We start from the raw sequence: 25729 nt of genomic DNA on the forward strand, positions 1-25729 counted from the left end.
GTATGGCTTGCGAGTGTTTCTTCTTGGTCGCTCCGATGCCAAACTGGATTCTTGAGGTGACGACCTCAGTCCAGGTTTCGAAGGTTCCTGTCGGCGTCGGTTCCTTGGCGGAAACCTGGGGCTGGCCCACTTCCATCAGGCAGTGCTGAACACTGGACGCGCGACGCAGGAGACACATATTGCCTGCCCACAGATAAATCCCTTGGACACTGAGCACTTGTGCCACATGGCACATCGCACCCGTTCACAGGTAAATCACTCACACCACTATGAAAGTTGGACGAGATAGACTGCGCTGCTAATGGCCGTGAAGAAATGGTGAAGCGAGTTCTAGCCTCTGATGACAGAGGTACCGATGATGCATCAGGAGGCTGCCGAGGCAATACTGGGCCCGCCTAGCTTTGATCATGTGCATAACGTTTAGAATCGTAGAGAAAAGGTAACTGAAATGAATCAAAATGTTCATCCTCTTCCCGATTCAGTTGTCTCGGCACCTTTGCCAGCTTGGAAGCATTCCATAGCTTTCCATCATCTAGGTGGTGTGATACTGGACCATGTTGAATCACCTCCCGAGGTGCGGAGAAACTTCTGTCTCCTGTGAACTGAATAAGGGGCTTACGAACTTTTTCAAAGTCCCCTGGCTTAATTCTTGGTGGTCGTGCTCCACGTTTGTTATCTGTGTATTCTTTCATCATCATCTGTTTTTTCTCCATTCTTTTCCTCATGTCTTGAAAAGCTAGATATGGAATCTCAGCAAACAATGACAGAAATAAAGGAAATCCCACAATATCTACAGCTTTGTACGATGCCATCCGCCATGTGGAAGAACTGGCGATGCCACCCCTGTTGTGGCATGAGGTGTAGGTCTATATATGTACAAATACTGTGCAATTCTGATTTTCAAAGATGGACGGTCCAACGATGAGAGTTGAACAAAATACTTTAAAGATCTGTTAAATCTTTCAATTTGTCCGTTAGACTGCGGGTGATATATCGAATGAGTTAACTTGATAGCCCTGTTACTCTCAGGAATTGTTTAAATTCCTTTGACATGAACTGAGGGCCTTGATCGGATAGTATCTCTTCTTGATAGCCTTCATGGGCAAAAATATCGAATAAGAAATCTGTAATCTGTGTAGTTGTTACATGATCTGTCATGTTCACATCAGGACATTTCGAAAAATAGTCAACTAAAGTAGTGGCATAGCGACAATGTCGAGGCGCTCGTTCAAACGGTCCGACTATGTCGATTTCCCACTCTTGCCAAGGTTTGTCTGGAAAAGGAACAGGCTACAAATGTGGTACAGATGTTTTCACAGTCTTGTCTGCCTCGATGCAGATTAGACAATTCCTTATCTGTTGTTCTATTTGTCGATCCACAGCTGGCCACCAATATTTCTCTCTCAGTCTCACTTTAGTGCGAGCAATAGCAGGATATGAGTCATGCGCTGTTTCAATCAACTGTTCTGTCAGCCATGCTGAAACTACAATACCATCTGCGCGATACAGCAAGTCATCAATGACAGAAAGTTCTTCTTTCACTTTGAAGAAAAGTTTAAGATCATCTGATGTTTGATGTGACGCTGGCAAGCAGAAAGGACAAGGTTTTTGACCCGCTGAATGCAACTATCTTCTGCTAATTCAGCCTCAAATTGGTAACTCGTGACACAAGTTGGCTCAATAAATGCAACCACCTCTTCCTGACTTTCCTTTTCAGTGCCTTGAGTAGGCATAGGAAGTCTTGATAATGCATCTCCTACCGGGTTATGAGATCCTTTGTGATATTGAATGTCAACGCTGTAACACAATAACCGGTTGTTCCATCGTGAAATATGAAGTGGTTGGCGACCTGTACCTTGCTTTGAAGTAATGAAACAAGTGCCTGGTTGTCAGTTCGAAGAGTGAACGGGCGACCCCATAGATACACATGCCATCGCTCACATGCCCACATGCATGCTAAAGCTTCTCTTTCCCCCACCGAATACATTCTTTCTGTCGGATGCTAAGGCGATAGTCCGGAGACCTTCAGGACCCTCCTTCTCGAGCACAGCTCCCAGCCCTACATGTGAAGCTTCAAGGGATCAAACATATGAAGGACCGGTGCAGATCTAAGAAGACGTGTCACCTTGCTGAAACTCTCATGTGCCTTTTTCGGCCATATGAACGGATGCTCTTTTCGAAGTGTTCTCATAGGCTCCACTACTGTAGCCAAATGTGGCAGGAACTTTGCATAACATTCCACAAGGCCCAAGAATTATTTGAATTCTACCGCATTCTGCGGTATTGGAGTTTCGATAAGAGACTCACCTGCATCATTAACTGGATAAATGCTTTGCGGCGTAATCTTATGACCAATGAAAGTGAGTTCTTGCACAGCGAACACGCACTTATCATTCAACTTAAGTCCTGCATCTTGAATGCGCTTAAGTACTTGACGAAGATTGAAATTGAAATTATTTCCTTTTCGGATCTGCCAAAAAAAATGATGTCATGAATATAGAAAAATACTCCTTTGCAACCTTTCAAACTCACTGACTTACTTTTCTGAAATGCAGGAGCCGAAGCCAACCCAAAACACACACGTTTAAAACGAAACAGACCTTCGTGTGTAATGAAAGCTGTAAGGTCACGACTATCTGGATGGAGTATATTTTTGAGGTATGCTAACGCTAAGTCTAACTTCGAAAAATGAGTCGCCCCTACCAGAGTGTGGAGCAATTTTTCTGTATGAGGAAGTGCGAAAACATCCTGAAAGACTGCTTTGTTGACCTCGCGCAGGTCAACGCAAAGGCGGATTTTCCCATTCGGCTTCTTTGCAACAACAATGGGTGAAACCTATTCCGAAGCATCAGTTATTTCAATGATGCCTTGCTCTTCTAAGAGCGGGAGTTCTTCGGTTACTTTAGGGCGCATAGTGAACGGTAGTCGACGCAACTTAGCTACCACAGGTTGCACTGCTGTGCGAATTCTCACTTTATGTTGGTAGCCTTTGGCTAATCCCAACTCATTCGAGAAGAGGGCTGGAAATTTTTTAGCGACTGCTAAAAGAACCTGGTTTGTAGATAATTGCAGTCTTTTGAAGACACTAATTTTCTCCCCTCAATGCACAAGTGAAGTGCCCGAATTGCATCAAGGCCGATAAGGGTAGTTCCTTCCCGAACAATGAGGGAAGATACGGAGACTGTTCTTTCTTTGAATGTGCTCATTGCCATGAAGCAACCGTGTACTTTGATAGGACGTTGTGAATAGTCCAGAACTGCAATACGAGGTGCCTCCAGGGTCTTGACATGTGGGAACATGTGTACGAAAGTACTATAATCAGTAAGAGATACTGCTGATCCTGACTCAACAAGAAATGTAAGATTTCTTCCCGCCACCTTCGATTGAATGTGTATCCTATTCCGCTCCCTTATATTTATTACATAAAGAGTAGAAGTGTCTTCTTCCGCCACATATAAAATGGTTTTCCTCTTCTTCAGGCAAATACTTTTGTACATATCGCACAAGAGGTCGACGACGATTGCAAACTGACTCAAAATATCCAGCTCGTCCACAATGAAAGCACTTTTTTCTCTGTGCTGGACCTGTCGATGCCGGCGTAGTATGACGATACGATCCACATCTGTAGCAGTAGCAGTGCGGCATTTTGCGAGTTGCGCGTCGGTTCGCGTTCATTGACGGAACATTATCAGAAAAGTTGCGTTCATTCGGAACGCTGTTAGCAACGCTCCTGAAGTTGCGTCTACTCGTAGGCGGTGTTACGATGCTTTGTGGCACTTGATGTCTTGGAGAAACGGGCGTCTTGAAACGGAGGCATGGTTTCCTGACTTCGAAGACGAGCTTGGTGAAAAGTCGAAACTTCTCCTTGACTTTGCGGAGGAACTCGTGGCAACGATGGCGTTACTTGGCGCTGTGAACGAACTTCTTGTGTTGGTGCTGCGACTTCTTGAGCGTCGCGAGCCGTTTGCTCATACCGCAAGGCAATATTTGAAGCTGTAGCGAAGGAGATATCTGATCCTTCCAACAAATGACGTTCGCGAACACGTAGCGATGAGACGCCGGTCACGAACCTATCTCTGATTGCTTCATCTGGGGACGCGAAACTGGACGCGTTTGCCAGATCTCGGAGTGCTTCTATGTATTCTCTGACCGACTCGGCTGCTGCACGCGGTTGTAGAATTTACGTCGTTCTACAACCAAATTTGTCAACACAGAAATCTCTTGGGTAAGTAATTTCACTGCAACCTGATACAGATCTTGTGCAGTGTCTCCGTCTCTGTGGACGCTGATGCTGAAGCGACGCAATCTGCGGTTGCGCCGTAGTACGTGCAAAATAAATTTTGCGCCCTTCGTCCCCTAAATTGCACAACAACAATAATTTCTTGCGTTCAGGTGATGCTGAAGAACCAGCAGATAAGTTAGAATAAAGTTCAAATGTCTGTATCCATTGTGTTCAAGGCACCGCCGGGCGTCCCGGTTTATGAAGGAAAGGCTCGGACGCTTGAATGCCGGAAGACCCTTGCGTCGCGTTCGACATTTTTTTAGTTGATTATCATGTTCACAGCTTATATTTCTCTAGTGCCATCGTCCCTCAATTCAACTTTCAAACGTCATCGCCATAAATGACGCATTGCCCCCCCCCCCCCCGAAGCAATACTCAATAAGGCGGTTGGAAACAGCAGCGGCCTCCCAATCTCTCAATGGCCGGTCATGAAAACGGCAGCAGCGTGCCGGATCCTCCAATGGCCGGCAACAAAACAGTGGCCTCCTGAATCGCTGCTAACGAAAATGCTGACCCAGTACACCGTACATGCGGTTCTTCATTCCTTCCGTATTGAATGGTGAACATGAAAGTTGACGGCCTCCCGCTGTGCGCGATTGCCGGTTACAGAAAATGGCAGCCAACGGTCTTCCTCCCTCCTCGTTTGCGCAACATCAAGTTGCACTAAATGGCGGTAACTGCGCAGGTCCGATAGGCTTAACTACTTCCTCAACCGGCTGAACTCGAGGGGCCTCAAAACATAACCTCGCTCAACAAGAACACTCTTCACGCGTCTGAGAAACGCCGGTGATGAACGCGCTCACTCGCTTTCCAAAGCTTCATTACTCGGGGATAATGCAGCTTCTTGACAGCAACCCGGTACTCACTGACGACGCAGGAGGAGGCAAGCATATGCCGGTCCAACGATGAAGAAGTTGAATTTTCCACTGAAAACAGAACGTGAAGAATAGAATCGAAGACCACGGAACGTCGTCACTAATTCATGACGGCCAACTCATGTTTTGCAGTGGGCCTAATAAATCCCGTCCTCGTCGCCTATGTGGTGTCGGCCTGGACGGCCGCAAGAAGTGAGTCGAAACTCAGCAAAACATGACAAATGACGTTTTATTAATGGAGGGATTGGTTTTTATATGGAACGATGGCATGACAATCCAAAGAACAGATGCACATGGACAAGGCCAAATCAAATCCAAGTAGAATGAAACAAACTGAAACCCAGGACACAATATGAAAAAATTTGGAAAAGTTCATTGTGGTGAGTGGAAAAGCTTGGGGAGAAGACAATGACATCGTCGAGATAGCAAAGGCACATGGACCAGTTTAATCCATGCAGAAGGGCGTACATGTTACGCTCGAAGGTGGCCGGCTCGTTGCATAAGCCAAAAGGCCTAACTCTGAACTGATACAGCCCATAAGGTGTCACAAACGTGGTCTTCTCACGGTCCTGGTAATCCACTGCTCTCTACCAAACGCCGGAGCGAAGGTCTGTGTAGAAGAATTTGGCCCCGTAGAGGCAATCGAGGGCGTCGTCGATACGCGGGAGGAGGTACACATCCTTTCTGGTTGTCTTGTTTAGGTGGCGATAGTAGCGCAAAAACGCCATGATCCATCCTTTTTCTTCACAAGGACGAATGCGAGGCCCAGGGGCTGTAGGAGGGTCTGAGAATGTTCTTATCAAGCATATTCGTAACCTCCGCGGTACTGACCTAGCGCTCAGCGTGTGAGACTAGGTATGGTCGACGACGGATAGGAGAGGAACCCCTGGTGTCGATGCGGTGCTTAACAGAGAACTTGGCCCAGCGGGGTGTTATTCAGGTCGAAAATGTCCGAAAAAGATTCGAGAAGGGCTCGAAGCCATGCAGTTTGGGAGCGACGCAGATCGGAGGTCATCATGGTCGCGAAAGCGTCTGTAGAAAGAGAGGTAGTCTGTGGATGGCCACCGTGATCTTGAGAAGGGGCGGTGTCAAATGTAGTGGCTTGGCACTGTGCGAGGGGGGAGATCGTAGCAATGCAAATGTAGGATGGAATAACTTGAGGAGTGAAGCTGAAGATGAGTAACGGCACAGACAGTGTGTTCGCCTTGACCGAGGCGATGGTATAGGGCACAGCAACGTTGCGGGTCAGCAGGAGATCGGTACTAGGCGTAACGAGGTAGTCGCCATCGGGAACGGGGGATGAGGGTGTCAGTGCAACGAAGGAGGCGGCTTGACGGCAAGCGAGCATTGTCTGCATTGAACAGGTGGAGAGATGGATCGACGTGATTGGAACAGAGTTGTCAGAGCTCGAGTTGTAAGACACCCTGCGAGCAGTCAGTCAGAGCTCAATGGTCGGAGAGGAAATCCTTGCCGAGAATGAGATCATGGGCGCATGTGGAAAAAACGGTGAGCTGAACCGGGATACAGTGGCCGGCAACAGTGATGCGAGCAGTAGTCCGTCAACAGCAGGTGTGCCTCCATCCGTCACGCGCACGCGGGACGTTGCAGGCTGAGCACTTTGCGGAGGCGAAGGCGAAGGGCAGAACTAAACACAGATGCAGGCGCACTGGTGTCAATGAGGGCTGACACAGGAAAACCGTCGAATGTGACGGCCAGTATGTTCGGTCGGGTGGTCAGTAGAAGCTTTCTGGTCGTGTTCAATGATGCAGCCTCGCCTCCGGGAGCTGCTTCAGCTAGTTTTCGAGAGTAGCGCTCACATAGGGGGCAGTGGCCGAAACACGCCGAAACACGGGTTGACTGCGGTGAGCGTGAGTGACGGCCTTGAGTTGACGGAGAGAGGGAATTGCGGAAGGAGGGTTCAGACTGGTCGGGCTGGGAGTAGGGCGAGTAGCGGCGCTGAGGGTTAGGATGGTAGTTGGAGGAGCCACCTCGGGGAGGCGACGACCAAGGGCTGCGGCAATGTCGAGAGATGTGTCCAACGCGCGAGCTGAGAAAGCAGATGGGTCTGTCGTCAGCCGTGTGCCATTCCGCCGGAATGCGATAACGGGATGTGGAGTAGTAGGTGAGGCAGACAGCAGGGGAATGAGGCTGGCGGACAGCTGGGCGACCGACGGAACATACCTGGGGGAAACATACAGGTTTTGCAGTTTTTCCTTGAAGACAGCCTGAATAAGTGACACGACGGGCAGCGTCGTATCAGGGATGTGTGGTGGGGATATGACAAGTGCGAGGGCTTCCATTTCCCGTAGGACGATCCGGGTGACTGAATCGGTGAAGACAGGGGCGTCGGAGGGCGCGCGAGATGGAGATCGCTGTTTCTCGCAGGAAGATGTAGCGGCTGTGTCATGATGGTGGGAAAACGGCTGGCTGCGGAATGCGGCGGCCTTTCATTTGCTCAAAGCTGCGGTACTCTTTAACGATGAAGTCAATATTGGAACAGTCTTTACAAACAAGCAAGTAGAAAGCATCGTCTGCAATGGCTTTGAGCTCGTAGCCCACTTTGTCTGTCTCACTCATGGCAGCGTCGACTTTAAGGCAAAGAACCAAGACATCCTGGATGTAGGCCACGTAGCTTTCTGTCGAAATTGGGCTCGGGACGCAAGCTGTTTTTTGGCGGCGAGCTGCCGGTCATCAGGCCTACCGATCAGAGTTCTCAACTTCTCGCAAAAGGTGTTCCAGCTTGTTAGGTCTTCCTCGTGGGTCTCGTACTACACTCGTGCCGTACCATTGCGGTAAATTATGGAATTGGCGAGCATTAACGAAGGGTCTCACCTGTTATAGGTGCTGACGCTTTCGTTGAGGTTAAGTTAGTTTTTCACATCCGTGCCATCAGTCCAGGAAAAGGTGCCGGGGTTTTGGGAGGAGGAGCCTTGATCACGAAAGAAGCGGTTGTGGGCTCCTTGACTCGCCGGGTGGAGCCATGGTGGTAGACCCGGCCTGGCGACCACTACGAATCAGCGTGGTGTGCTCAGCGTAAAATTCGAACCTCCGCCAAAGATGTTACGTGGTCCTAGGCGTGACCAACGCAAGAACGCCCCGGGGACAGCACACAGGCCGAGAGCACAGGGCCCGCACAGAGCACAGAGCACGCAAGCCCAGAACACGCGCACCTCCGAGACACTTCGTTCACCTTATCTTCACCATGAATGTCCGTTGCAATATTTTCAAAAGCTGCTTCGTGCGACACACTTGTTGCACCCACCAACGCTACAACGCGGTGACGCTCAGTTTCGAGCTCCCAGATGCGCCTTGGCGCCAGCGACGCAATGCGCTAGAAGATGAGATTAAATTAGAGCGACGCGTGTCCGAGGCACAAGCCAGGCATGAAAAGTTCGCTCCTAGCAGCCTGCTTGGTTGCACATCTAATTTTGGCGGTCCGCTGTAACCCCGCAATGCTCTCGACAGTGGTGACTCTGGACAGAGAAATGACAGACCCCAGCAACCTACCGCCCTGAGACGGCCTTCCGCCTGACGCTACCTCGCGCTCACGGGAAGTTGCTGCAATTGAGCTACGCCTGCTATCGTTCTGGCCTAAGAGCCATCATGGGTTGTTCGCCCAGGTGAAAGCCATCTTACATCTCCGCCGCGTCCCCTCGGAGACTTCTCGATTTCGTCACCTGCTTTCCATCCTGCTTCCTGAGGTGGCTCAAGAGGTCGCGGACGTCATCTGTGGACCCTTGAGCGATGCGAGATACGATGTTAATGCAGTTTTTTCTGCTATCTGCGAGCTTGCCAAATTGTGTCCGATGATGATTGAGCGAAAACAGCCCTCATGTACGAAGAAACACTCCATGAGATACTCCGAGTGCAAAATACAGGTTATTTAGGAGATTCCTCTAACTTTGTGGCCGTGTTTACACCCTACAGAAGGGGCATTGCTTCAATGTAAGGGCAAACGAACACACATTGACAATCTAGAACAACGCAGCCATAAACCTGCCAGAGCACTGCTGGCGATGTTACCGCAAAAAGACATGAAGGCAAATTTTCCAGAGGACTAGATGCTACTTGGCGCGGGCCTATGACAGAACAGAAGCAAAAATTGTCGAAGCGTTTTTTATAAAGAAAGCAGGCATAGAGTGCCTCAGCACCGTCTCCATTTCTCTAATTGAAAAAGAACTCCGCTACCTTGAAGGCCACTTGTTGTGTCCTTCTTGATGCAGCCTTGTGCTTTTGATTGTTTCATGCTCGTCTCGGTTTTAATTTTTTACACGATTTTTCTTCCTGACATCGCTGTGCTGTTTTTTTTTACCCAATGGCTCGTTACACATCGTGCTTGTTATCGGTTTTGCTCTTGTATTTTCACTTTCCTCCTGGTTCATGTTCATCTTGTTTTCCATTGCATCCGTTTTTACTTCGTAGCTTCGCTGTATTGTTTTTTACCCATCGGCTCCGTCCAACCCATGCTTGTTATGGTGTTTCTTTTTATGTCACTTTGCCCCTTCTTTCACCTCCTTTAATCCATACAAACTTTTGTTTATATCCAGGGTTTTGTTTCTTTATGGCTTTTTGTATCCGGCTCTCGCCCAAATTTTTGTGTTTCCGAAGCCCTGCTTGCTCATGGTTCTGCTTCTTAAAGATCTCCTTAGCGCGATAAGACATTCTATCCTGTCCATTTTGATCCGCCTTTTGCTGCATCCACCCTGCCGTTTATTATCAGCCTTGGCCTTCTGTATTGCAGACTAGCGCATGTTTTGTCATCATTCAGTTTGACAAAAAAAAAATCTTTAGCCTGTTCTCATTTTATGACTGTTTGGCTGCCGCGTAGTCACGGCTTCCTATAAGAAAAGTAGCCCGTTCCTGTCAATTTGTGTCGTCCGTCCTTGTCTGTTTCGCGCTGTGAAATGGACACGAGACTAAGAAGTTTGCGAGGATACGGTGCTCAGGGTTGATTGATGAGGTGAAGGATTGAGTTGATTAGCGATGCATGTTAGGGGCCTTTGCCCTGCAGTGGACGTAGTCAGGCTTACGACGATGAAAAGGCCTCTAATTAACCTAGTCTTGAAGAGGAAACTCAATACACTATTCTGGTGGACGCAAATTAACGAGCTAGTGGAAAGTAGAAAAGAAGATATGTCAATGATTTAGTTACGGGTGTTCCTGAAGATGTCTCTGTTAAGTTATTCGCAGACGTCTGCGTTGTGTTTAAACAAATTTCATCAGAACATGACCACAGCTCTGTACAAAAAGCAGTTTTTGCCTTTGAAGAATGGTGTCTGAAATGGGCTATGGAACTTAATAGTGAAAAAACTGTTCTCTTGCGTATAACTAGAAAAAAAGTCTCCCAGTTTGCTTCCTTACCTTCTTGGCAGCAATATGAGTTTGGAAGTCGAGAAATATAAATATTTGGGTGCAACACTTGACAATAAGTTAAACTGGTCGGCACACATTACTAATATTTCTGCAACTGTATTACGAAAGCTATGGGTTTTACGAAGAAAGCTAAAAACTGCCCCATGTTGGGATTCAGGTAGCGTGAGTTTGCCGGAGAAGAGACGAGGACGATCGGAGGAAGAAAACTAGGAAAACTTTAAACAAAGACTATTTACGTTATGTACAAGTACGGACAACTGAGAGTGCTTCTCAGTAAAGAGTGCTTCAAAGGAGTCAGGAGTTCCTGATACCTCTCAAGAAGGGGGGCTCGTTCTGGCATCAAACCAGCAGCTCCTTAAATACTCTTCGTATTCCCCAGATCCCTAGCTTGGTAATACAGTTCGAAGAATGACGTCCAATCACACGATGGCACTGATGGTACCACCCACGACGGGGCGGTCCTGATGCTTCTTCGCAGCTCGGTCGAGGGAAAGGGAACAGGACCCGGTCACGTTGTCGTCCCCGCGGCTTCCAGGTGGCCGCGCACGTGCGTCCGGAGGGCAGCTGCATGACACAGGAATGGAGGCTGTCACCCCGCAGGGGTCGAAAGAGCTTGACTGGTGACCGGAACGCGGAGGCTCTGTCGCAGGTGCGGCACTCGGGCAATTGTTCAAATCCAGCGTGACTGAAGGAGACTACTCTGATACCGCACTTCGTCGTGGCGAGGACCGGAACGAATACGCTTATGGTCGTCGCTGGCATTCCTGTTGAACGCTATCGTCGCTATTGGGACGCTATCGTCGCTGCTTCCGGCATTCCTGTTCGAACACGTGGGGACGCTATTGTTGTCGTTCCCTCTAGCAGTCCTGCAGTCACGTCTCCCCCAGAGGGCTCACCGACCCTCGCGGTGGTCTTCAGGGAATCCTCCCCATGCCCCACTTCGCCGAATTCCACAGCAGGAAGGAAGCTCGAGCACAACACCCACCATACAAAAAAAATTGACTTACGAAATTTGTGTGCGGTCTTTACTTGAATATGTTTCAGTAGCGTTGGACCCAAACAAAAAAAAAGACATAATGACCCTTGGAAAAGTCAATAGGAAAGCGGTTAGGTTTATATACGGAAAATACAAAAGGGAAGACTCCACTACAGTTAATGATCTCAAGTAACATTCATACACTAGAACCCCGCAGAAAGATTAATGGATTGATATTCTTGTTCAATTGTTTAAGAGGAAAAAATAAACTCAAGCTTCCAGAGGGCATTAAGCGTCCTTTAGCGAGGACTCAGGCCTTCATGAGGATTCACTTGCTCCCCTTTTCGCCAGAACTAAAAGTTTTAAATACACTTTTTTCCCTAGAACAGTGAAAGATTGGAATTCCTTTACCGGCATCTGTTTTTTCCTCACAAAATTTTTGTGATGCGTTACATCGTCTACTTACTTGCTAATGTTGTTTATATGTATGTTTTGTATCTGTGTGCTGCTAATTATGTATTATTTTCTTCTTTTCGTTTTAATCTTTTTGTTTATTCTTTTTGCATCCGTGTGCTGTTAATATTGTAAAATTTTATTCTGTAGGTTGTTTGGACAGGATACACACAAGCTCTCTCAGCAGAAGACAGATCTGATTACGAACCGCAAAAGCACGAATTCATCAAACCGCACGGAGAGAAATGAACTGGCGGAACTATCCATGGCAATCAAAGAAAACCAGTCCAGGGATAATCGAGGATGCTCTAAAGAACGGATGTAGCGTAAAAGCGGTGATGAGGAAACTAAGCATGGGTGAAAACCAACCTTATGTGTTTGGAGACAAAGATGGCAATCTAGAAAGCGACATGAAGAGGATAGTTAAAGTACCTGAAGCGTACTGCATAATTTAGATAGTAGCCGAGGAAATCAGGAAATAAATGAGATATGCGCAATCACACAACAATGAAACCTCACGCCAGTAACGAAAGAGGAATCAATGAACGCCTTAAAAACAATGCAAAAGGGGAAAACAACTGTGGAGCTTCAGGTACCCCCCATATATTGCCCTTCTGCTACCTCTAAGCGAGCCTTCGCGCATGCAATTGCCTACTCCGGCGATCGCCATGTCGCTCGGCGGCGATCACAAGTTTTGGAGATCTAAGACAGGTCATAAATGAGCGACCTTTGCTGTGCACCGAAACTGCACATTGAACGCCGGTCTTCCTCTTTCCTGTCTTAGTTCCGACCGATATCGCCGCAGGTGTGCACATGAGCAAAGGGATACATGCATTAGTGCAGCTTCTTCTGTTTCCTGATTTCGGAATCTGAAAGCTTTTGCTTTTCAGTCCACTCCGTTCGCCTTCGGGCCACACCTCTTTCACCTCTGGCGACCTTGCCCCTGCATTTCACTCTTCCTCAGTGCACTCTTTCGGATGCAGCTTGAACACCACGTGCCACTCAAAGAAAGTGCAATTTAAAGCTAAGCTCTAAAATTCTGTAAAAGGGACGACATCTGCCTTGCGCACTCTAGTTTCTTGAACGGTCAGAGCAGCACCACTAGACGACAGTGTTTCTTCGAAGCCCTTGTTTTGCGGGCCACTTCGCCACACCGCCACCTACCCCCGCCCCTCCCCCCCCCCAATTCCCCTGTGGTTATTTGTATATCGTGACTTCATCGCCTGCACCCAGTCCACGAAATGATTCGTTCTGAAGCTAAAGCAATATCTCTGCTGGTGGAGAAAAGCGGAAATATCAAGGCATCTCAATGAGATGAATGTTTAATGAATAAAGCTCACCTTTTAGTGACTCCACATGAGTTTTAGTGTGGTAAACGTACTACTGCGAGAAGTGAAAAATTATTCCAGTAGTGTCAAGATAGAGGTCGCGCAGTGGAACATGAAGAGGAGAATCAGTGAAAAGATTCACGTGCAGAGGAGGCCCGACGACCAAACAGATGTATGGAGAGGGTGGAAGAGGACGCACACCCTCTCACACAACAGTGGCAGTGCCCGCACCTTTTCTGTACGCCCTGTCAAACATTTACACATTAATATTCCGCGTATCCTCCGGGCCTAGAAGATATGCCTAATGCGACTGCACATTTGGTCACCTTGCGGTAAACATGCATCTTCAACCTATGAGCGTTGTCCACCGCCAAGCTAATATGCCATAGTTACCTAAGCAGTCCTTTGGCCTTCATTATACTTCTAAATATATCCACTCACCATACAACGAGACACTTCCAGACAAAATTTTGTCGACCTATTCCGCACAAAGGAATCTTTCTATTAAAAGAGCTTGTAAGCACAATCTTTTCATTTGTTATAAGAGTGCTCTATAACAATAAAGGTATCCGGAGATCACGCGCCGGCAGGCTTGAATTTATTTGCTGTTAAGGATTTTGCTATCGTCTGTAACGTTCCCTTTCGTTTTTTATGCCATTCCTAACTGCTCGATGCGAGTGATGCAAAAACTAAAAGACTTGGCGGCGCATAGGAAGAATGGATCCTTAACGTCAATATTTTATGAGTGACTTCCGACATTCTAAGATTGAGTTTTTTCTCAAAGAACACTGCATCCATCAGAAACCACAAACACACGGTTAAAGCAAATGCTAGGGCGCAAATCAGTTGTCTAGCCACTTATGCTTCGAACAGGGATTGAAACGCCCGGCGGACTCTAAATCCAACACCATCACCGCAGCATAAATTTCATAGGTCGCCAGTAATTTTTTTTATTTCTATAAATTGTGTGATGAATTGGTACCAGTGCTGCAGCCCAAGAATCTACCTTGAAATATAAGTCCCAGGTGCCAATGCTAATAAGCAGACATTTAGAAGTGAAAATCTTGTGGACTATACTATTTTTAATAGACTGACATGGTTGATTTTGAAGAAGGAAGCCCTGGCCTCAGGAATGCAACGCTCCATTAATAAAAGATCGCCAGTATAGGACTGCATCGAACCGGCAGGCATGCGTAGATGAAGAACTCGGTTCGTTTAAGCACGTATGTCCTGTAGCTATGGGCACCTTGTGTGTCTCCAAATTCTTAAAATCCTCCACATTGATGTAAACATCCCTGAGTGCTCGCAATACTTGAAACTTTCTTGTGGAGTACGAAATTACTATTTTCTTGGGGATCAGCACTTTTTCAAGGAATTTTTAGCAGAGGGCACTATTCACTTCCCGGTATCCTTCAAAGTTTTTCGGCATTGTTTTCGTTTATAACAAGATACCAGCATTGAGTGCACGTGTTTCTAAATGACTCCGTACTTCGCTTGGCAATCTTTACAGGCCGATAGTCGACATTCCCGCGGACTTGTCTGATTCCGGAATATCAGGCGGTATTGCTGCTGCGTACATAATGAAGCAGGGGACGCGATCGTGACGCTCTTAGTTCGCGTAGAAAGGGGTCGTTGCTTTGCGTACATCTACTGTTTGCAGATTCCTTTGACAATAGCGTCAAGGTATCGTCACAAGCCAGTGTCATTGCTTCGTGGTATTTGCCATAGTGACGCCTCGGTTATTGATAGGTGCGCTGTCGTCAGGAGCAATCCTTAGAAGGAAAGCTTTTACAGTATACATATAATGATGCTATGCAGTGTCAATAAATGTTTATTTACTATGGACTTCACTTTAATATATCTGTGTTAAAAAGTTATGCGAGTTTACTCAGGGTGCGCCACTACAAAGATTACGATAGTTACGCCAATGTCGAAGATACGGGTCAGTTAATTCCTTGCAATGGCTTTGGCAAGGAAAATTGGAAAAATATTCTGAAGAGGAGTGCGGAAAATAAATTGCTTTATCACCAGAGGCGCCCGCATGCAGTGCTATGTTAGGTCACGTTAAAGGTCCCCAGCTGGTCAAAATTATCCTGGAGTCCTCCACTAGGCACCTCTTTCTCTTTTCCTCCCTTCTCTTACGTCGTGGCTGAGGTGTCCATCCTGAAGTGAGACAGGTACTGCGCCATTTCGTTTCTAAAAATCACAGCACCAGGGGATCAATATTTCGCGTTTACTTAAAGCAAAATGGGAACCGAGTAATGCTGGTTGGGAAAGCACCACGGGAGATTTTTTATTTGCCATAGTGCCGCTAATTATAATAATGTACGTCTGTTTGCGCACAACGCCGCCGGAACTCGGCTTTACCATTTGATTGTGCGCTAGATGCGACACTGGGTCAGTGGTACAAACATTGCGATTGTGATAGTGGCCTTTATTACAAAACAGGCTATAAGACATAAGTTTTAATTCGCGCTGGCCACTAATATTTTTTAACTGTTCGGTGCATCCTGCTGAGGGGGAACAATTTTCCTACGGCGTTTGCACTCGCAACCCTCATTACCCGTTCCTTTCGCACCTAACCTTGAATGCCAAGGAAAACCTCAGACCAGATTACAAACAAGCTACCTTTTGTGACCATGAATATCAATATCCTAGATGCCTTATTATGCGTAAGAATAGATATGTTCCTCCCTAAGTCTCTTCCAATGTCTGCATATAAATAAATTTTGCTGCTTCGCGCATCTTTTCTGTACATCATGCGTTAATGTCGCTCTTCATATGTGTAAAAAGGAACTATTTCTTCTCATATATTCTCACTCAGCTTTTATAGCAGAGGTAGGATGCTCGTACATACCAGCCACGCGAACTGTGTGTTGTTTGCAGCAATTTTTGCTGAGTTATTGATGGGCGCGCATTTGTTACCATGCAGTGCGCTGTACGAACAAACGTAGAGCAACGCGTCAATTTATATATATATATATATATATATATATATATATATATATATATATATATATATATATAGAAATATATATATATATATATATATATATATATATATATATATATATATATATATATATATATATATATGAGCACCGGACGCGATATTCGGAGTTCGTGGGTTCGGATACCACCTGCGCCATGGTTATTTTTTCTGCTGCTTTATAAGTAATTTTCTTTAAGCAATTTATTAATCTAAGTGCTATAATATCCCACTGATAAGCACAACACATAAAAAAACATTCCCCTATGCACCTTGGTTTCGGTGACTGTTGGCTCCCTTCATATGTTTGTCAAACGGGCCCCTCATTTCCTATAACTTATCTATCTATCTATCTATCTATCTATCTATCTATCTATCTATCTATCTATCTATCTATCTATCTATCTATCTATCTATCTATCTATCTATCTATCTATCTATCTATCTATCTATCTATCTATCTATCTATCTATCTATCTATCTATCTATCTATCTATCTATCTATCTATCTATCTATCTATCTATCTATCTATCTATCTATCTATCTATCTATCTATCTATCTATCTATCTATCTATCTATCTATCTATCTATCTATCTATCTATCTATCTATCTATCTATCTATCTATCTATCTATCTATCTATCTATCTATCTATCTATCTATCTATCTATCTATCTATCTATCTATCTATCTATCTATCTATATATATATATATATATATATATATATATATATATATATATATATATATATATATATATGTTACGAACGTAGGTTGCGTTGGCTCCGCAGAATAAAGATTTAAGAGAAGTGGGCACTTCTACAAAGACACTTTTATTTATCAACGTTTCGACCGCGGTGCGGTCTTCTTCAGGACTGTAGTGGTCTCGCGTCAGATGGACGTTTTAAGTTTGTGAGCTCCCTCCTCTTGAGCTCACAAACTTAAAACGTCCATCTGACGCGAGACCACTACAGTCCTGAAGAAGACCGCACCGCGGTCGAAACGTTGATAAATAAAAGTCTCTTTGTAGAAGTGCCCACTTCTCTTAAATCTATATATATATATATATATATATATATAAAGATAAACGTATTTGGTTGCTAGAGGCAAAAATAAATCTATGGCTAAATGAAGCGTTTCGAACTTTGAATTATATATATATATATATATATATATATATATATATATATATATATATATATATATATATATATATATATATATATATATATCAAAGTAAAGTCTCTGGGTGCCGGTGGTCGCTGTGCGCTGGAAGTACAATGAATATGATTTCAAATTTATTGCTCTGATGTCCAATAAAAAGCCACCGAGTGATCACAAGGGCGAGTCTTCACAACGCTCGTCCATGTTGTCTTCTTGCTTTTGTCCGTCGTCTAGTTCACGCTGTTCTACCCACAAAGAAATATTACCAATTCCACCAGCTCTCCATGCTTCTTCTACATGGGCTTAGGCAGAGAAAGTTTTTCAAATTCTTGTGTGCAAAGCCATATTTGTAATGTCGCACTTGAGGTTAGTATTGGCTTCTTCTGACTGGAAAATGGAGAATAATCCTGGTGAACAAATCTACAGCATGAATATTTGTATCAATCGCATTATATCTGCTTTGAACGCCTTTCTTCAGTGGAGATTCACCTTTACTAAGGCTGGCAAGTTAAACTATCCCATGTTCATGCAGCGACGAAAAAGTGCTGCGGCAAAAGTGCAAGAAATGGAAGTACCTTTTAGCGAAATACACGGAAGCTCTGCATGGCGATTCGAGAGGGTACTACCTGACCAGGTGTAACGACACTGCAAGAAAGAAATAGATGCAGACAGAGGTCACCTTTCAAAGAAGGTAAGGACTATGTGGAGCCAGCTTCGGCTGGCAAATGCGCCCGCAGTCCCTGGATGTATAAGCACAATTACTTCCGCAAATGCGCTCAGAAGCTTGGAACTATTAGAAATCATTAACCCGGGTGCAGTACACCATCAAGCAGCTCTTTAATTTGCCTATATTTTAGTAGGAAAAAGTGCGCACAAACTGTACAAGAAAGAGGATATGAAAGGAAAGTTACACTTTCTTTTTTCTACAATATAGTGTTACGCTGCTACCCGTTACCTTCATATCTGACAAAATACTACAGTCGATAATTCTGCTGAGCTTTAATAAAAGATTTTGTTAGCAGCTGATGAAAGTGGTGTGCTTTACAGCAATCTCTCACTAGTGGCTGTCTAGATAACCTCCCCGCCTTTCCGTTTGTATCTCTCTCTCTCTCTCTCTCTCACTAGTGGCTGTTAAGCGATAGTATGCGACTGGTTACACAAGATTTAAAAGGCATTGTCTCCTTAGTGATTCAGCTTGCACTTAATGTACATTATTATCCGGTAATTATTATTCGGCACTCACCATAAAAGATTTACTGGGGCGATTTTCGATATGGTTCAAACCATCGGCTGTTAAAACTCGGCTGTATTTTCAAATTCTGCTATATGCGATATACTCTTCGGAGTCGGTATTTCATCATAGAATTTTCTAGCAGAGTGCACAGTAAATACTTCTTCGGTTTGAATTTGGTTGCGTTTAAAGGGACTCATGGGACTCAAGACGCTCCATGTTTTCGCTAAATGCCCTTTGTGGCGTGTGTGTGGCAGAAGTGCTCGCATACGTCTGCGACCTACCATCAGTCGTTTTCATGCGGAAGCATTGCAGTTATTAAGATCTCCGGTATCGAAGCTGTGCGCATGTATCACGCGGGTCAGGTGGCAAAGACCTTTTGAGTCGTGCGACTGCGTCAGCGCTATAGTGCTTCAATAACTCAACCAGACCACGCTTTTAGCATTTGGAATGACGGTTCGCATCCTCACTACTACAGCTCACACATTTTGAAACGCACCGGGACGAAAGCCAGTTGGTGCAATATATCTAAGAAAATAGCAGCAAATAATTGCTTGAATTCTTGGTTTCCATCAAACAGCAGGAACCAAAAGTATTTGTCGCAATAAGAGTTGAAGGTATTGAAAATGAAAAAGAAAACAAATTGTGCGTGAGCGAGAACAAGTGGTGGAGAGAAAAAGAAAGACATGTTGAGAATTACACTGCATGTACTACATACGCGGCATACTTTCGCTATTTGCCCTTTGTGGCATGTGTGTTGTGAAGAGCTACATTTCTTTCGCAGAATCATTATTCAGTTCGGCTGCCGTACAAGAAATGGTTCTTTTTTACATTAACTAAGTTGCAGGTTTTTCATTTCGCCCCTTGCTTTCTAAGCTGCCGATTGAATAAATTTATCAGAGGACTGAATGACCTCACCAAAAATTACGTAAGAGCCTCTTCCTTTTCCGCCACACGGCTTTATCGAACGCAGCCAAAAGAAAAGAATATGAATCTTTAGAACTGGATTGAAATCTTCGTGAGCAAAGGAAAAACATGGCCTAATCGGTGACGGGTCAGGGAAACACTCGACGTGAGCCGGCGGGAGGGTGTCGCCAGCGATGGCTGCTTTAAAATAACGGTCCTACGATTTCGTTCTAGCTTGACACTCCTATCACTAATCTCGTCGCAGACTGCATTTTCAGAAGTTGATGGTCCGGCCTGTATGCGTTTTCGCCGGCGCCACTCTACTATAAAGTTCTGCCATGTCCACGTCAATCTCTGTACTCCGAGTTTCATGCTCCGCCGGTCGCCATGTCTCTAACAAGGCTATATATTACTCATAACGAGAGCAACGATAGTCTTGCGTATCTCACACAAAAATAAGGTTTATGGTTTATAGGAATTTAAAGTCCCAAGGCGACTCAGGCGGTGAAGGACGCCGTAGTGAAGGCCTCCGGAAATTTCGACCACCTGGGGTTCTTTAACGTGCAATCACATCCACTGCGCACGGGTCTCTAGAATTCTGCCTCCATCGAAATTCAAACGCCGCGGCCGGGATCGAGCCCGCGTCTCTCGAAGGCCTTGTTTTGCAGGCCACTTCGCCCCTTCGCCACTTCGCCACCCCGCCCCCCACTCTCCCCTATGGTTGTTTGTCTATCGTGACTTCGTGACCAGCACTTAGTTTACTAAACAATTGGTTCTGAAACCAAAGCGGCATCTCTAATCGGCGAGCAAAAACGGGAAATACAAGGCATCTCGAGCAGAAGAAACATTACTGCATGAAGCTTGCGTTTCAGTTTCTTCAAATGAGTTTTAGTGTGCTATATGTACCACTGCCATCTGTGAAAAATTGGTCCGGTAGTGTCAAGCCTGGGGACGTGAAGTGAAATATGGAGAGGATAAAAGAAACCAGTCAGATCCCCTTACAACAATAACGCACAGAGGATCGACGACCAAACAGATGTGCGGAGGGCGTGGAAGGTAACGCATGGTCTAAGACACGTGAGTGGCAACGTCCGCTCCCTGTCAGTCCGCCTATGTGAAACACACATTCGCGGTCAGCGTATACCTAGCGATGGCGTAGAGGTAGAGCGTCTACATCTGGGAGGTAGAGCGTCTGAGGACGGGGGTTCGAATCCCGGTGCAGCGCAATACTCCACCGGATTTAATAAAAAGACTCCTCGTTTGGATGGAATTGTATAACCTGGCTTTGGTTGCGGCCTTATCTCGGTGACCTGAACCGACAACGCGCACCCTCAACAGAACAGGATTTAGCCACCGTGGCGTAGTACTTGGCGACAACCTTGTACGAGCAATCCAATGAACCCTCGGCCCTCAGTCCCGAGCGGCTGAGCATCAATTGACCAATTCCGTGGTCAGACCTGTGACACAGCAGAGGGTGCTAAGAATTTCCGGCTCCGGACAGCCGCCATTGGAATATGGATCTGGGAACGTTTAACGCTAGAACCTTACCTAGTGAGGCTAGCCTAGCAGTGATGTTCGAGGAACAAGCGGGCATTAAAAGGGATGTCATAGGGCTTAGTATAGTTAGGAGGATAGGTGAGGCATATACAGTACTAAAGGAGGGGCCCATAGTTTGCTGTCGCGGATACGCGTATAGAGGAGAACTAGGAGTCGAATATCCTCATTAATCAGGATATAGCTGGCAACGTAGAGGAACTCTATAGTATTGACGAGACGATGGCAGCTATCGCAATTAGGCTCAATACGAGGTACAAGCTGAAGGTGGCGCAGGCCAATGCGCCTACATCTAGCCATGATGACCAGATCGTTGAAAGCTCCTTTGAAGACGTGGAATCGGCAATGAAAAACGTAAAATCACAGTACACTGTGCTGATGGCGATTTCAAATCGAAGGTGGTCAAGAAGCAGGCTGGCGCAAGGATCAGATTGGCGACCAGGCGGTGGGCGGCTTTGGGATAGGTTCTAGAAATAGCAAGGGAGAGTTATTAGTAGAGTTCGCAGATATAAATCATTTACGGATAGTGAATACCTTCTTCCGCAAAGGACAGAACAGGAAGTAGACCTGGAAGAGCCCAAATGGTGAGACTAAAATTAAAATCGACTTCATACTATGCGCTCAACCTGTCATCATGCAAGATGTGGACGTCCTCGGAAATATGCGTTGTAGCAACCATAAAATGGTAAGGTATCCGATTAGCTTAGATCATCAGAGGGAGTGGAAGAAGCTAGTGCAGAGCGAATCAATTAACTGGTTTGCGGTAAGATGGAAAATAGAGGAATTCAGGATATCACCGAGAACAGATATTCAGCTTTAACAGACGAAGACGATGTTAATGCTGATACAGTGAACGATAATTTGACAGCTATATTTACGGAGTACGCAGTAGAAGTAGGTGGTAGGACGGTTCGACAGAATACCGTCAAGCCATGCCAGGAGACGAAAGATCTGATTAAGAAATGCCAAAGCATGAGGGCGTCTAATCCTACAGACAGAATAGAACTAGCAGAGCTATCGACGTTAATGAATGAGCGCAAGGTAGCCGACGTCAGAAAGTTTAATACACAGAGAATCGAGCGTACTTTATAGAACGGAGGTAGCTTAAAAGCGGCGAAGAGGAAACTAAGCATAGGGAAAAACCGCATCCTTGCGTTAAGAGACAAGGAGGGCAATTGCATTAGCAATATGAATAAAATAGTTACACACGCCGAACAGTTGTACACAGATCTATACAGTAGCCAATGTAATCAGATAGTTAGAGACATTGGCCACAGCAATGCGTCATCTCTCCAGTTACGAAAGAGAAAGTAAAGATAGCCATGGGAGCAATTCAAATGGGAAAACCAGCTGGTGAGGACCACGTAACAACAGATCTGATGGTTGACGGGAAAAATTGTGCTAGAAAATCTATCCACCCTGTATAAGCAATGCCTCATGACCTCGACCATACCAGAAGTTTGGAAGAACGCAAACACTACTTTTATTCATAAGAAAAGAGACGCCAAGGACTTGAAAAATTACTGACCGATGAGCTTACTGCCTGTTCCCTAAAATGTATTTACTAAGGTAATCGATGATAGGGTCAGCGCAACTTTAGTCTTCAATCAACCAAATGATCAGGAAGGCTTTCGTAAAAGATATTCCACAATAAATCATATTCACACTATCAATCAGGTGAAAGAGAAATGCGCAGAATATCAACAACCTATATATAGCCTTCATTGATTACCACAAAGCATTCGACTCAGTGGAAACCTCAGCAGTCATGCAGGCACTGCGTAATCAGGGATGTAGAAGAGCCTTATGTCAAAATACTGGAAGATATATATATTGCAACAGCACAGCTACCATGGTCCTCGAAAAAGTCAGCCATAAAATTCCAATGAGGAAGGGCGTCATGCAAGAAGACATGATCTCGCCAATGCTATTCACCGCCTGTTTACAAGAGGTATTCCGAGGCCTGAATTCGGAAGAGTTTGGTTTAAGAGCTAATGGAGAATACCTAAATATTATGGTATTCGCTGATGATATTGCCTTCCTGAGTCACTCAGAAGGCGAACTGCAGACCACGATCAATGAGTCAGGCAGGTAGACCAGAACGGTGGGTTAGATGTTCAAAGGTCTATCAAGAGAACAGCAGTTCACAATCGGCAGCGAAGTGGTGGAAGTGGTAAATGAATATTTAGGGCAGGTAGTGGGAACTGATCCGGATCATGAGAGGAAATGACTAGAATCATAAGAGTTGGGTCGAGCGCATAAGCAGGTTCTCTCAGATCACAAATGGCAGTTTACCAATATTCTCAAGAGAAAAGTGCACAGCAGCTTCATCTTGCCGGGACTTATCTATAGGGCACACACGGGGAGGCTAACAAAAAGGGTTCGTCTTAAGTTAAGGGCAACGCAGCCAGCCATGAAAAGAAAAATGATAGGTGTAAGGTTAAGAGACCGTATACGGGCAAAATAATTGAGGGATCAAACGTGGGTTAATGACATCGTGGTCAAAATTAATGACATCCTGGTCAAAATGGAGAAGAACAAATGGGCTTGGGTAGGGCATGCGATGCGAAGGCAAGATAACCACTGGTCCTGAAGGGTAACGGAGTGGATTCCAAGAGAAGGCTAACGTAGCAGGGGGCGGCAGATGGTTAGGTGGGCGGATGAGATTAAGAAGTTTGCAGGCATAGGTTGGGCGCAGCTAGCAAAGGACAAGGTTAATCGCAGAGACATGGGAGAGGCCTATGCACTGCAGTGGGTGTAGTCCGGCTGATGATGATGATGATGCTAGTGACGATAATTCCGCGTATCCTCAGTACCGGGAAGGTGCCCCGTTGGATTGCGAAATGATGGATGATCGAAATTATCATTATTTCGATTGATGGTGAAATGATTTCTCCACAATTTCGGCTACATATTAATACGCTATAGGCTCTAAAGATGTCAATTCAAGGTTCTCAGTGATCAGCACGAATTTTGTTGGCATCTATATTCGTAGGATCCTTGCGGACGCCTCCCACGTGTACGATATAACCATGGTCTAAAAATCTGGCAAAAGGACACCGATGCGCACTGCTAATTACGAGCCCCAGCCGAAGAGCCACAGAAGGCAATGACGAGGATACCTTTTGGTATTGTTAAACACCGGGCACTTGGCTTGACACCAACGCTAAAACTCTGAGCTGGCAGTGCCTACTGGAGTACATGGAAGGCAAGTCCTCAACACCGTCCAGGAATTTGAAACGTGAATTAGTCTCCATTTGCCTTCGCAAGCGCATCGTTTTGAAGCCAAACTTCTCAACTAACAAGACCACCTCCCTTATTGTGCCACCGAACCTTCTTGAGGATATTCTGCAGGCTTCATACAGCAAGCCAACAGTGGGCTACCTTGGCTTTACTCGCAGCCCCTACCGAATACGGGACACTTAATACTTATCCCGTTTCTCTGCTGAAACGATACACTGTCTTAATTGTTTTCTTGAGTGCAAATTCTGAAAGATGCAGCAAAAAATTCTGTACGATTCCTACATCAATTAAACTAACAACCATTCCTGTCCAGCAGATAGTCGTAGTCCGACTTGACCCATTCCCCTCGCCGACCTATAGTAGTAACTAGCTGCAAACGAATGCTTGATCTGTTACGCAGTAAATAGAGCCATGCATCGGTGCAGTGCCGCTTAAATTACCATGTTCTTTGTCGACAAAAAAGTAGCTCAGCATGGTCTCATCACACGCGAAGAAACTTTCTTACGCTTGAGCCCACCCAAGCAAACCAGCGGTAAAGTAAAGCAATCCACGTAATGATACTGAATGTCAGGCAAAAAGAAACGTGTTAAGCGAATAGTTAAAGGAACCTAACGCAGGTATGCTATAGAATTTACGTACACGTCGATATACGCTCTGGGATTCCATTCTCCACTATGTTGTGTTCACCTCGAGCGCACAAGACTGCATAGGTGAGACCACTGACGCTCCTCCACAGTGCGCAAGTCATAAGTTTGCTCGAGATCACGCCACCGGACCTCAGCGAGTAACACAATCTTGAGGTCGCTGCGCCCCTGTTGCGCGAAAAGGTGCATCGGCTGGCACGGTTACACATTAAGACACTGCAGTGCGCCGACTCTCGCCGCTACGATTTAAGGCGACGCCTCACAGAATGCAAGGAGGGCGACTTTGTATGGATTTATTAGGCGCCCATTTGCCCTGTGCACCCAGCGAAGACTTCTGGGCTGTAATTTGGGCTTGTGTAAGACCGCACGTAGGACGGGTGAACTGGATGATGAGTTTGTTTCTGATGGAGCAGCCCTTCCATCGCGGGGCCGCGCTCGCCCAGCAATTATACATGATATGAGCCTTATACCATATTGCACACACTAAAAGGCACTGTGTTTGCATTTATCAGGTCGTTTTTTGTTACTCAGTGTTTGTAAATATGAAGCCGACGCTTTTTTAAAAGAAGGGTAACGACGCAACCTTTGAAATGCTTATTTATTCACGCTCTAAGGCACCGTGTGGTATGTTTATAAAATTGAGATGATATATCACAGTGGAGTTATCAGGAATGCTTTCAGCCGCACGAAGTTTCTTGCACGTGTTTC

This window comes from Amblyomma americanum, chromosome 8 (assembly GCF_052857255.1).
Source record: "Amblyomma americanum isolate KBUSLIRL-KWMA chromosome 8, ASM5285725v1, whole genome shotgun sequence".
In the NCBI taxonomy this organism is placed as follows: Eukaryota; Metazoa; Arthropoda; class Arachnida; order Ixodida; family Ixodidae; genus Amblyomma; species Amblyomma americanum.